This window comes from Crocodylus siamensis, chromosome 2 (genome assembly GCF_052110815.1).
Source record: "Crocodylus siamensis isolate JL-2025a chromosome 2, ASM5211081v1, whole genome shotgun sequence".
NCBI classification, from domain to species: Eukaryota; Metazoa; Chordata; order Crocodylia; family Crocodylidae; genus Crocodylus; species Crocodylus siamensis.
Genome location: NC_143396.1, coordinates 204954787 through 204968070, shown reverse-complemented (window position 1 = coordinate 204968070; position 13284 = coordinate 204954787).

Sequence of the window (13284 nt, the reverse complement as noted above, 5' to 3'; positions counted from 1 at the left end):
CATGGGCAGTCTACCAGCATGTCAAGGCTGCTCAGCACCACAAAGCAGTGGTGGGGGATAGCCACAGCTGGGACCACATCCTGGTGAGCAAAGGGGGCCAGGAAAGCTCTGATTTTCCATGATAAAAAATCCAAAATCAACTGCCAAAGTGTATAGGTATTTAGAATGTTTTTTATTATAGTGATTGAGGCATAGTAGGCTTCCAAATTGCTTTAAAATTGTAAATATATTAATAAAACATTGTGTTCATCATATATATAGTGACATTTCATTTTAATCATGGATTTTAGTTTTTTAATCAGAGAATTTGCAATTTTTAAACAGAGCAAACGAGGATCCCTGTTAATAAACTGCAGCAGGATAGTGTACACTGCCCCAGCTGGCAGTGCCAGCAGACACTGCTAACGTTGAAGCACCATGGTGCCCCAACCAGCCCCTCCACAGCAGGTGGAGCCCAGTCGGAGCAGCCCTGGGCTAGCAGGCTGACCCCCTGCATCCCTTGCCAGCCTAGGCTGCTCTTATCCAGCTGCATGTGCTTTGCATGAATTAACTTCAGAGCAATAAGCTCCAGAGTTTATTCATGTACATTAATCACATGTGTAAATGCACCTAAGTTCCAGAAGTCTGATGCTTTAATTTCTGTTTCCCAGTGCATCAAACCTGCCTGCAGGAACCAAAGCTCAAGATAATGGCCAATTCTTGGCTCTCAAAGTCAGCCACTATCAATCCTTACATAATATGGTACCTTGGTATGATATACTTCTATGAAGTCAGCGTTACTGGTAAAATGCTTCCAGAAGTTGCAATGGTTATCATGCAAACTATGATAGAACTGATTAAAGAATAATTGAATGTAAGTGAACAGAATCCTCCAATAGCTCCAAAAACCTACTGGTAAGAGCCAGTGTTGTGAAAGACCTAGACTGAATTTCCTCATCTGTTCAAATCTATTTAAACCCACTCTCAATCTCCTTAGTGTTCTAAACACTTATGTACAGAGGATTTCAAGAGAGTCCTTTGTTCAAGTTGTTGTACTTTGCATGAAATAATTAGAGAGTCATCTGACCAGAAAGAGGAAAATCATAGCACATCCCAGGTTATCATGGGATAAAATATGGAAATTAGTTCTTAAAGAAGAAACTGGAACTTAGGGCTCTTTTTCCCAGATGAAGGTACTGTTTACTAGGCTATAGAGTGGTGATAACTCTTGCTGTCTTCTTCTTAAGCTCAAGTGACCTTGATTTTTTTTCCAGAGTGGGAAAGCAGGAGTGGTATCTAGTGCCCACTCATCTAGTGGCCTGTGATGTGGTTATAATGGCCCATTCCTGAAAAATCAAAGTTGTAGGTTTGCATTGCCTTCAAGCAGAGAACAGAACTGAACAAATGTGCTAACCTGGGGGCAATAGCCATCTGTGTGTGAGAGTTAATTAAGTTACTGTGTCCTCATATGTGTAGATGGTAATGCTTGACTGTGGAGCTAGTTAGTAAGCCTGTGCAAATAGGGAAGTATTCAATTTGGATTTGGATTTGGCTCATTCAGAGGACAGTGACTTGATATGGAGATTCAGATCACTGTCCCAAATCGATTTGGCTGAATTGGCTTTGAAAGATTCGGTGCTGATTTGGAGCGATTCGGTTATTTGTACATAAACTATAATGGGGACTCACTGAAATACCTATAACTTTGTCATTTTTTGGTAGATTTGAATGAAATCAGCAAGACTAGTAGCCCCTTTTGAGTGTATGAGGTCAGCCAAGTTTCAAGGGGAGAAGTATAGGGGTTTCTGATAAACAGGACCTCAAACTGCTGAAAGCAAAACTCATGTCGTGTGTGTGTGTGTTAAGGCAGATTTGGATTAAAACAGTAGGGATGGTAGCTGCTTCAGAGGCCATGAAGCATGCCAGGTTTCAAGGAGATAGGTGCTGGGGTTTTTGAGAAACTGCACCTCAAGCTTCAGAAAGTAAAACTCATGACATGTGTGACTGTGTGTGTGTTAAGGCACAGTGGGATGAAGCCAGCAGGGATGGTAGCCTGTAACAGGGGGCCTTCTTGGTGCTGCTCTGCCCACTCACCTGTTTGTGGGTCAGCTGTCCGTCCCTTTTTTTTCCTCCCACGCCTTGATGGAAAACTGATTCAGATGTTTCCCAGAAGGAAGGCTGCCCATTTAGGTGTCTTGGGATGACATCCATTCCACAGCTTTGTACCTCCCCTTACACTGTGGCCCATGCCTTGCAGATTGCATCCTTCACCCCCTCCAGCTGTGGTCCCCTCTCTGGGACCTTTGGCTCCCCCTTAGGCCCTGGCCCGCCTTCAGGCTTGTCAGAATTCCTGGCCTCTTCCTCTGGGCCCCTTCATGGTGGGCCCCTGGCCCTTTGACCCCACTTTGGGTCCTGGCTCCAGCATGGAGCAATTGCGGGTACCTCTGATATCTTTTATTAGACCAAATGAATAGTTGGAGAAATATATCTTAGCAAGCTTTCAGGTTTAAACTCTTCCATCAGGATTAGGAAGCATCTAGTTGGTGTGTGTGTGTGCTCTTCCTGGATGGAATCAGTGAAGAAGCCAGAGGCTGGCTTTTTCACTATTCATTCCATCCAGGAAGAGCAGGGGGCCTTCCTAGTGAGGGTGAGATCTTGGTCTGCCCACCTATTTCTGGGCCAGCTGCCTGTCCCTCTTTCTCCTGTCACACCTTGATGGAAAACTGATTCAGATGTTTTCCAAGTGGGAAGATTCCCATTTAGGCCCCTGATGTTTAGGGGTGACATGCATCTGTTCTGCAGCTCTGTACCTCTCCTAACACTGTGGCCCAGCCTCGCAGATGGTATCCCATGCAGTTAAGCTGAGCTCACCTGGAGCCTCACAACTCCATTCCAACAAGCAAGCCTCAGGCCTATCAAAGATCTTACATGTCTGGGCTTTACCTAGCCAGGACTGTGTGTGCATATGGTGGCTGGAGATTATAAGGCACCACCTACCTGCCTTTCACCAGGGAGGTTTGTGGTCCTGACATTTCTTGGAGGCTGTCGCACCACTGGCAGTCCCACCAGGCCTCCTGACCCTAGCAGGGTGCAGTTTTAGGTCATGCCCAGGACCTGGGACCTCCTCCTTCCCCACAGCCCCAGTCCAGACCTCCAAGTTTGCCCTGACATGGGAGCTCAGCAGAGACATGTTCATGCCCTGCTGGATGGTGATGCAGTGAGTGCTGCCTCCAGTTCTGAGAGTGGGGCATTACATGGTTTAAAAAAAAAAAGGAAATAGGTGTGGACAGAGTGAGGGGGGTGGCACTCACTCCATCTGCAGGTGAAGCTTGGGGAACCCCAGTTGCTCCACCAAACCAGCATCCAAGGAGGTGCAGTGGAGTGTCTCTTCTATCCTGCCAGTGAGTGGACGAGGCAGACGGCATGAAACGTGCATCACGGAGACCAACTGGCGGCTACAGGAATGGAGCTTCAAGGAGGGCTTTGGCTTCCTCAGCCATGACCGGCACATCACGACTAGAGACATGCTGGGATGGGACGGGCTCCACCTTTCCCCTAAAGGTAAGCGTGTGTTCTCTTCTAGGTTGGCGGAACTCCTCCGGTGGGCTTTACACTAGGCTCGTCGGGGGAAGGGGAAGATGAGGGCGGAGGAAACATCAGACTGCCAGACCAAACAGCACCCACAACTACAGCCCAGCCCAGCCCAACGAGCGAAGTGAATAAACAGGTAAGAGAGAGGGGCCAGGGTAACGCTGGGACTAGAGGGTCAGTACACACACCCACAGGAGGCCTCAAATGCCTCTACACAAATGCTCATAGTATGGGCAACAAGCAGGAGGAACTCACCCTCCTGCTGGCTGACACCAGCCCGGACATAGTGGGGATTACGGAAACGTGGTGGGACGAAACGCATGATTGGGTGGTCAATGTCAAGGGCTATAGGCTGTACAGGAGGGACAGGATAGGAAAGAGAGGTGGGGGTGTGGCGCTCTATATTAAGGAGGAATACACATCCTCGTTAATTAGCAAGGAATCAGGGGAGGGGCACTCTGAAGTGCTTTGGGTTAGAGTACAAGGCAGTCGAGGGGAAAGGGACTTAATGGTGGGAGTCTACTACAGACCTCCCAACCAGGGAGAAGAGCTTGACCAGGAATTCTTGGGTCAGCTCACAGAGGTAGTGAAAGCTAAGGATGTGGTAGTCATGGGGGACCTGAATTTCCCGGACATCTGCTGGGAAGAACAGTCAGCCAGGTCTGAACGCTCACGTAGGTTCTTGGCCAGAGTGCAGAACCTCCATCTAACCCAGGAGGTGCACAGCCTCACCAGGGGGGACGCCTTGTTGGACCTAGTGCTGGCCATGGGTGATGACCTGGTGAAGGGGCTGCGGGTGCTCGACCACCTGGGCGACAGTGATCATTGTCTGCTGGAATTCACCATCCAGCGCAAGGTGGCAAAGGCATGCAGTAAGGCAGCGGCCCTAGATTTTAGGAGGGCAAACTTCAGCGAGCTAAGGAGGATAGTTGGAGAAGCGCTGAGGTCCCGGAGGGGAGGGGAGCCAGGTGTCCAAGGAGAGTGGTCGCTCCTTAAGGAGACAATCCTCCAAGCCCAAAGGAAGGTAATCCCAACGAAGATCAAAGGGAGCAGGAGAGCACACAAGCCTCCTTGTGCTCATGCTCCCCTTCACCAAAAGCATCCGGGAATGTCTCCTTGCTAAAAAGGAGGCTTACACCCAATGGAAAGAAGGGGTCATCACCAGGCAGGACTATTCTGTAGTTGCTCGAGGATGTAGGGGGTAGTTAGGAAGGCCAAGGCAGAGATGGAACTGGGGCTAGCTTCCCAGGTTAAGGACAATAAGAAGTCTTTTTTTAAATATGTAGGGGGTAAAAAGAAGGTCCCGGGTAACGTGGGGCCCTTGCAGGACGACATGGGTAACTTGGTCGTCACACCAGATGGCAAAGCTAACATGTTTAACAATTTCTTTGCCTCTGTCTTCCTAAGTAGGGACCAGAACAGCCACCTCCCTGCTGGGCCCCCCTCGGGCCCAGGGGGAGGCACACCTGGGCCACGGGTTAGCGAGGATTTAGTTAGGGAGCTTCTGGAGGGGTTGGACGTATTCAAGTCAGCTGGCCCGGATGATCTCCACCCTAGAGTTCTAAAGGAACTGGCCAAGGTCATTGCAAGTCCCCTGGCACAACTTTACGAGCACTCGTGGTGCTCTGGTGAGGTACCGGAGGACTGGAAGAGGGCCAACGTGGTCCCCATCTTCAAAAAAGGCAGGAAGGAGGACCCGGAGAACTGTAGGCCGGTTAGTCTTACCTCGATCCTAGGCAAGCTGTTCGAGAAAATTATGCTGGCACACATCCAGGAGGGGCCAGCAGGGGATTGCATGCTTAGGGGCAACCAACACGGGTTCATCAGTGGCAGGTCCTGTCAGACCAACCTGGTGGCCTTTTATGATCAGATCACCAGATGCAGGGGTAGCAGTGGATATAGTCTTCCTGGACTTCCGGAAGGCTTTTGACACTGTCTCTCACCCCGTTCTCATTAAGAAACTGGGGGGCTGTGGTGTAGACACCCACACAGTCAAATGGGTCACCAACTGGCTGGAGGGCCGCACCCAGAGGGTGGTAGTGGATGGGTCCTTCTCAACCTGGAAAGACGTGGGCAGGGGGGTTCCGCAGGGCTCGGTCCTCAGGCCCGCACAGTTCAACATCTTCATCAGTGATTTGGATGAGGGGGTAAAAAGCACCCTGTTCAAATTTGCTGATGACACTAAGATGTGGGGGGATGTGGGCACATTGGAAGGAAGCAACAGGCTACAATCAGACCTAGACAGGTTACAAGGGTGGGCGGACGAGAATAGGATGGGTTTCAACACAGACAAGTGCAAAGTGATGCACCTCGGGAGGAACAACCGGCACCACACCTACAGGTTAGGGAACTCCCCTCTTGTCACCACAGAGGCGGAAAGGGATTTGGGGGTCATCATTGACTCCAAGATGAACATGGGCCGGCAGTGTGGAGAGGCAGTTAGGAAGGCCAACCGCACCTTGGCATGCATCCACAGATGCATCTCAAGCAGGTCCAAAGAGGTGATCCTCCCCCTCTATGCGGTACTAGTCAGGCTGCAGATGGAGTATTGCGTCCAGTTCTGGGCGCCACACTTCAAAAGGGATGTCGACAGCATGGAGAGGGTCCAGAGGAGGGCCACTCGCATGATCAGGGGACAGCAGGGCAGGCTCTATGGAGGTCAGGAGCAGCGGGGAGAAGAGGGACTCAGGCGCACGTGTGTCCTTCCCACACGTGTGCCTCCTTTCTGGACCCGGAGCGGAGGAGAGTGCAGCAGTAGCAGCGGCGGCGGCGAGCGAAGCAGCTGAGGGGGCAGCAGCAGCTGATCCCCCTAAGGTAAGTGGGGCTGAGGGACTGAGGGGCTGGCGCAGCTGAGCCGGATCCGGAGGGGAAGCCCCCCGGGTCCCTCTTAGCTGAGCCGGTAGGGAGCCGCGCTCCCGAGCCGCGCGAACAGAGCGCGCAAACAGGTGAGGGCTAGGGGGTTGTCCCCCAAGCCAGGGAGTGCCCCCGGGACTAGCCTAGGGGAGCAGGCTCCAGTCTCACCAGATCCCCCCCAGTGGGGGTGCTCAGGGGGCGGGATCATTGACAGGCACTTCCGGTGACACCGGAGCGCCTGATTGGTGGGTAAGGCAGCGGCGGGTAATTCAAACCGCCTCCTTTATAAACGGCGGTTTGACGTAGCTTCCGCCACTTGGAGGTCAGGAGCAGCGGGGAGAAGAGGGACTCAGGCGCACGTGTGTCCTTCCCACACGTGTGCCTCCTTTCTGGACCCGGAGCGGAGGAGAGTGCAGCAGTAGCAGCGGCGGCGGCGAGCGGAGCAGCTGAGGGGGCAGCAGCAGATGATCCCCCTAAGGTAAGTGGGGCTGAGGGACTGAGGGGCCGGCGCAGCTGAGCCGGATCCGGAGGGGAAGCCCCCCGGGTCCCTCTTAGCTGAGCCGGTAGGGAGCCGCGCTCCCGAGCCGCGCGAACAGAGCGCGCAAACAGGCGCGGTCTGTAAGAGCGCGCCGGCGTTTGCGGCGGCGTTCGCGCCGGCGGGCGAGCAGGCGGGGCCCAGAGGCTGACCCCTGCTCTGCTAGTAAGGGCAGCAACTCCTGCGATGGTGTCGACACGGAGTTCTGCCAGGGCCCCTGCCCGGGGGGCGCGGCCTTCCCGGGGCTTGTCCGAGGCCTCCACCCAGACAGAGCCCTCGGGGGGGCTGCCGTCCTCCAACCCCCTGGCCTGCGGGAACTGCCTGGCAAGGTCTGGGGGGGCAGGGACTGGGGACTCCTGCACCTGTCCTGTAGGTATCCGCCTTAGGACCCTGGAGGAGCGGGTGCAGGAGCTCCTGGAGGAGGTTAGCAGGCTGAGGGGAATCCGTGAGGCAGAGGAGGAAATTGATAGGTATTTTCTTTCTCTGCAGGGTGATACAACAGAGGAGAGGGCAGCCCGGGATGAGCCCTCCACTGCTGAGTGGCAGACAGTCTCCCGCGCCAGGGCTATTAACCATGTTGCGGCACCAGTTCCTCCTGTCCATCTGGAGAACAGATATGAGGTCCTGGCAGCCCTGGAGGAGGAGGGAGCAGTGGAAGATTCCAGGGAGGAGACTTTGTGCACACAATGTCCTGTGCGGGCGGCGGGAGTCAAGAGGCCTAAGAGGAGGAAGCGTCGCGTCATCGTGATTGGTGACTCCATCCTGAGAGGTACGGAGGGCCCCATCTGTCGCCAGGATCCCTCAGCACGTGAGGTCTACTGCCTGCCCGGAGCGAAGATTCAGGATGTGAAGGGGATGCTCCAGTCCATCATCCAGCCCTCCGATTATTACCCCATGGTCCTTGTCCATGTGGGTACTAACGATGCGGCCAGGAGAGCCCCTGATCGCCTGATGGAGGACTACCATGCTCTGGGAGGCGTGCTGAGGGAGATGGGCGCACAGGCGGTCTTCTCTTCCATCCTGCCAGTGAGCGGACGCGGCAGACGTCACGAGATGTGCATTGCGGAGACCAACTGGAGGCTACAGGAATGGTGCTTCGAGGCGGGCTTTGGCTTCCTCAGCCATGACCGGCACATCGTGATGAGAGACATGCTGGGATGGGATGGGCTCCACCTTTCCCCTAAAGGTAAGCGTGTGTTCTCTTCCAGGTTGGTGAACCTCCTTCGGCGGGCTTTAAACTAGGCTCGTCGGGGGAGGGGGAAGATGAGGGCGGAGGAGACGATGAGATACCAGGCCCAGCAACAGCCAGCGAGCCCAGACCAATGGTCAAAAGGGAGAAACAGGTAAGCGATGGGGGACGGGGCATTGCTGAGACTAGGGGGTCAGTGGGCACAACCGCTGAAGGCCTCAAATGCCTCTACACGAATGCTCGAAGTATGGGGAAGAAGCAGGAGGAACTCGCCCTCCTCCTAGCTGTCACCAGCCCTGACATAGTAGGGATCACAGAAACGTGGTGGGACTCATCGCATGACTGGGCGGTGAGTGTCAAGGGCTATAGGCTATACAGGAAGGACAGGATAGGAAGGAAAGGTGGAGGAGTAGCACTCTACATCAAGGAGGAATATACTTCCTCGTTAATTAGCATGGGGGTAGAGGGGGGGCACTCTGAGGTGCTCTGGGTTAGAGTAAAAGGCAGTCCAGGGGAGAGAGACTTAACGGTGGGAGTCTACTATAGACCTCCCAACCAGGGAGAAGAGCTCGCCCTGGAATTCTTAGGTCAGCTTACAGAGGCAGTGAGGGCTAAGGATGTGGTCATCATGGGGGACCTGAACTTCCCAGACATCTGCTGGGAGGAGCAGTCAGCCAAGTCTGATCGCTCACGTCGGTTCTTAGCCAGACTGCAGGACCTCCATCTAACCCAGGAGGTGCACAGTCCCACCAGGGGAGACGCCTTGTTGGACCTAGTGCTGGCCACGGGTGATGACCTGGTGAGGGGGCTGCGGGTGATGGGCCACCTGGGAGACAGTGATCATCGCTTGCTGGAATTCACCATCCAGCGTAAGGTGGCAAAGGGCTGCAGCAAGGCAACAGCCCTAGACTTTAGGAGGGCTGACTTCAACAAGCTAAGGAGGATAGTTGGGGAAGCGCTGAGGACCCAGAGGGGAAGGGAATCAGATGTCGAAGGTGAGTGGTTGCTCCTTAAGGAGACGATCCTCCATGCCCAAAGGGAGGTAATCCCAACAAGGGTCAAAGGGAGCAGGAGGGCACATAAACCCCCATGGCTCACTAAGAGCATCCGGGAATGTCTCCTTGCTAAAAGGGAGGCATATACCCAATGGAGAGATGGGGTCATCGCCAAGAAGGACTATGTTATAGTCGCCCGAGGATGTAGGGGGGCAGTCAGGAGGGCCAAGGCAGAGTTGGAGATAGGACTAGCTTCCCGGATTAAGGACAATAAGAAGTCCTTCTTCAAATACATAGGGGGTAAAAAGAGGGTCCCGGGTAATGTGGGGCCCCTGCAGGACACGATGGGCAACTTAGTCATCACGCCAGATGACAAAGCTAACATATTTAACGATTTCTTTGCCTCTGTCTTCCTAAGTAGGGACCAGTTCAGCCACCTCCCTGCTGGGCCCCCCTCGGGCCCCGAGAGAGACACGCCTGGGCCAAGGGTTAGCGAGGAGTTAGTTAGGGTACTTCTGGAGAGGCTGGACGTGTTCAAGTCCGCTGGTCCGGACGATCTTCACCCTAGGGTTCTACAGGAACTGGCTGAGGTCATTGCGGGACCCCTGGCACGGCTCTATGAGCACTCGTGGTGCTCTGGCGAGGTGCCGGAGGACTGGAAGAGGGCCAATGTGGTCCCTATCTTCAAAAAGGGAAAAAAAGAGGACCCGGGAAATTACAGGCCAGTTAGTCTGACCTCAATCCCGGGTAAGCTCTTTGAAAAAATTATCCTGGCACACATCCAGGAGGGCCTTGCGGGGGAATGCATGCTCAGGGGCAACCAACATGGGTTTATCAGTGGCAGGTCTTGTCAGACCAACCTGGTGGCCTTTTACGATCAGGTCACCAAATCATTAGACGCAGGGGTTGCTGTGGATGTAGTCTTTTTGGACTTCCGGAAGGCTTTCGACACTGTCTCTCACCCTGTCCTCATCAAAAAGCTGGGAGACTGTGGTGTCGATGCCCACACGGTCAAATGGGTCGCCAACTGGTTGGAGGGCCGCACCCAGAGGGTGGTAGTGGATGGGTTCTTCTCGACCTGGAAGGATGTGGGCAGTGGGGTTCCGCAGGGCTCGGTCCTCGGGCCCGCACTGTTCAACATCTTCATCAGTGGCTTGGATGAGGGGGTAGAAAGCACCCTGTTCAAGTTTGCTGATGATACTAAGATGTGGGGGGATGTGGGTGCACTAGAAGGGTGCAATAGGCTACAAGCTGACCTTGACAGGTTGCAACGGTGGGCGGATGAGAATAGGATGGGGTTTAACACTGATAAGTGCAAGGTGTTGCACATGGGGAGGAAGAACCGGCACCACACTTACAGGTTGGGGAACTCCCCTCTTGCCAGCACGGAGACGGAAAAGGATCTTGGAGTCGTCATTGACTCCACGATGAACATGGGCCGGCAGTGTGGGGAGGCAGTCAAGAAGGCCAATCGTACCCTGTCATGCATCCACAGATGCATCTCGAGCAGGTCCAGGGAGGTGATCCTCCCCCTCTATGCGGCACTGGTCAGGCCGCAGCTGGAGTACTGCGTCCAGTTCTGGGCGCCACACTTCAAGAGGGACGTGGACAATATGGAAAGAGTTCAGAGGAGGGCCACTCGTATGATCAGGGGTCAGCAGGGCAGGCCTTATGAGGATAGGCTACGGGACCTGAACCTGTTTAGCCTCCACAAGAGAAGGATAAGAGGGGACCTTGTGGCCTGCTACAAACTGGTCAGGGGGGATCAGCAGGTATTGGGGGAGTCCCTGTTCCCCCGTGCGCTGCCAGGAGTGACCAGGAATAACGGTCACAAACTGGCGGAGGGTAAGTTTAGATTAGATATTAGGAAGCGCTACTTCACAGTCAGGGTGGCTAGGGCCTGGAACCAGCTTCCAGGGGAAGTGGTGCAGGCTCCTAGCCTGGGGATTTTTAAAAGGAAGTTAGATGAGCACCTTGCCGGGGTCATCTGACCCCGGTGCTCTTTCCTGCTAAGGCAGGGGGTCGGACTAGATGATCTACCTAGGTCCCTTCCGACTCTAGCTACTATGAAACTATGAAACTATGAAACTAGGACAGGCTGTGGGACCTGAACCTGTTCAGCCTCCACAAGAGAAGGCTGAGGGGGGATCTTGTGGCCTGTTATAAACTAGTCAGGGGGGATCAGCAGGCATTGGGGGAGTCACTGTTCCCCTTCCCCCGAGCACCACGAGGAGTGACCAGGAATAACGGTCACAAGCTGGCAGAGGGTAGGTTTAGGTTAGATATCAGGAGGCGCTACTTCACAGTCAGGACGGCTAGGGTCTGGAACCAGCTTCCAAGAGAAGTGGTGCAGGCTCCTACCCTGGGGGTGTTTACGAAGAGGTTAGATGAAATATCTTGGTGGGGTCATTTGACCCCAGTACTCTTTCCTGCCATGGCAGGGGGTCGGACTAGATGATCTGCTCAGGTCCCTTCCGACCCTAGAAACTATGAAACTATCCCCAGCAACGCTGAACACTTGCTTGCTTGGAACACTGGGTGGTGGACGAGACAGGTGTTTCCAGGAAACTGTTGCCAGATCCTGCCACATCTGGCTGTGGGCTGCCCCATAGGCCAAGGGGTTGTAGTCTGGCGGCTCCATGCCCTCAGCAAGATAGGTAGCCACCAAAGCCTCAGAGCTACCTGCCCAAGCATCGCCACGGTAGTGAAGTGTCTCACCTCCTTGCCCCAACTGATCTGCCTTTGGCAGTGAAAGCAGATACCATACTTGGGATCATCTGCCACCTCAAAATGATCCCGCAAGCCATACATACCTTTGGCCCATATTGGCAGTGGCTGGTGCGGAGGAGACTGGCTGGTGCTGGGAGTGCTGACACAGGAAAGTGGATCCCTCTCTTCCACGTCCCCTCATCGCTACTTTTCTGCCTCCCTGACTCAGTTCACCACCACCTGCATCCAGTGATCGAGGGTTTTGGTGTTGCGCATGCTCCCCTTCACCCTCGGGTCACAGATGAGACCTGTACATGGACTGTACCAGACCACAGTGGATGCAGCTGTTTTTTGATGGCCTCCTTCAGCCACTTTACCAGTGCCTGCACCTTTGGTGAAATCAGCTCGCCCCAGCCAGGAACATTGATTCCCTGGAACTTCTCCATTTGGTTCTCAAGATCCTTGACTACAGGGATCACCTGGCTAAGGAGAGCAGCACCAGTGCTGAGGGTCTTGGCAGTCTCAAGGAATGGCTTGAGGACCATCAAAATCTGGGAGATGGTATCCCACTTCACTTTGTTAAGAGAGCCACTTATCCCAATCACCCCAAGCAAAGCCATCTCATGAATGGCCTTCTGTTCCTCCACCAGACTTTCCAGCATCAGGTATGTGGAGTTCCACCAAGTCTCCACATCCTGCCTGATTTTGTGCTGTGGGATGCTCAGCTCTACCTGTCTGTCCTGCAGCATCTTGCCCTCCTTGATGCCGTGGTGGAAGTAGCCCACCACCTTCCTGCATTTTGAAATCAGCTGGGTGGTAGTGACAGTGCCATCACCAGCAGCCCTGTTCCCCTCCAAGGCATCCCTGACTATGAGGTGAAACTTGTGTGCCACACAGCAGATGACAACAAAGTTGACATCACGGACTGCCTTAACCATATTGGCCCCATTGTCAGTGATCACGAACCCATGGGTGAGCTCGGTGTGCCCAATGAGCCACCCCTGCACCATGTGGTTCATGGCCCCCATGTTCTTCCTTGCTGTGTGGGACTCATCCATCACCTCTGCTTGAAGAAAAGCCCACCGCTGCCCTGACTGCTTGCATCAGCGCTCTGTGAGGGAGAGATAGGCATGATCTCCACCCCGGCTACTCCAGATGTCTGAGGTGAAGTGCAAAGCTACCTGTGGACCTGCCTTGCACACCTCCTCCCTCAAGTACTCCCTGCATGCCAGGGAGGGAACCACTGTCTTGCTAAAGGTGGTGCATGCAGGCACTTGCTAGGATGGGGCCATGAGTGCCAGGAGTTGCCTGAACCCTGGCCACTCAACTAAAGAGAAGGGCTGGCCATCCATAGCAAGCATCTCCCCTATGGTCTGGGTGATCTTGCTTGCCCTTGCAATGTACTCCCCCTTTGTCTGCAGCTTTCCCCCATT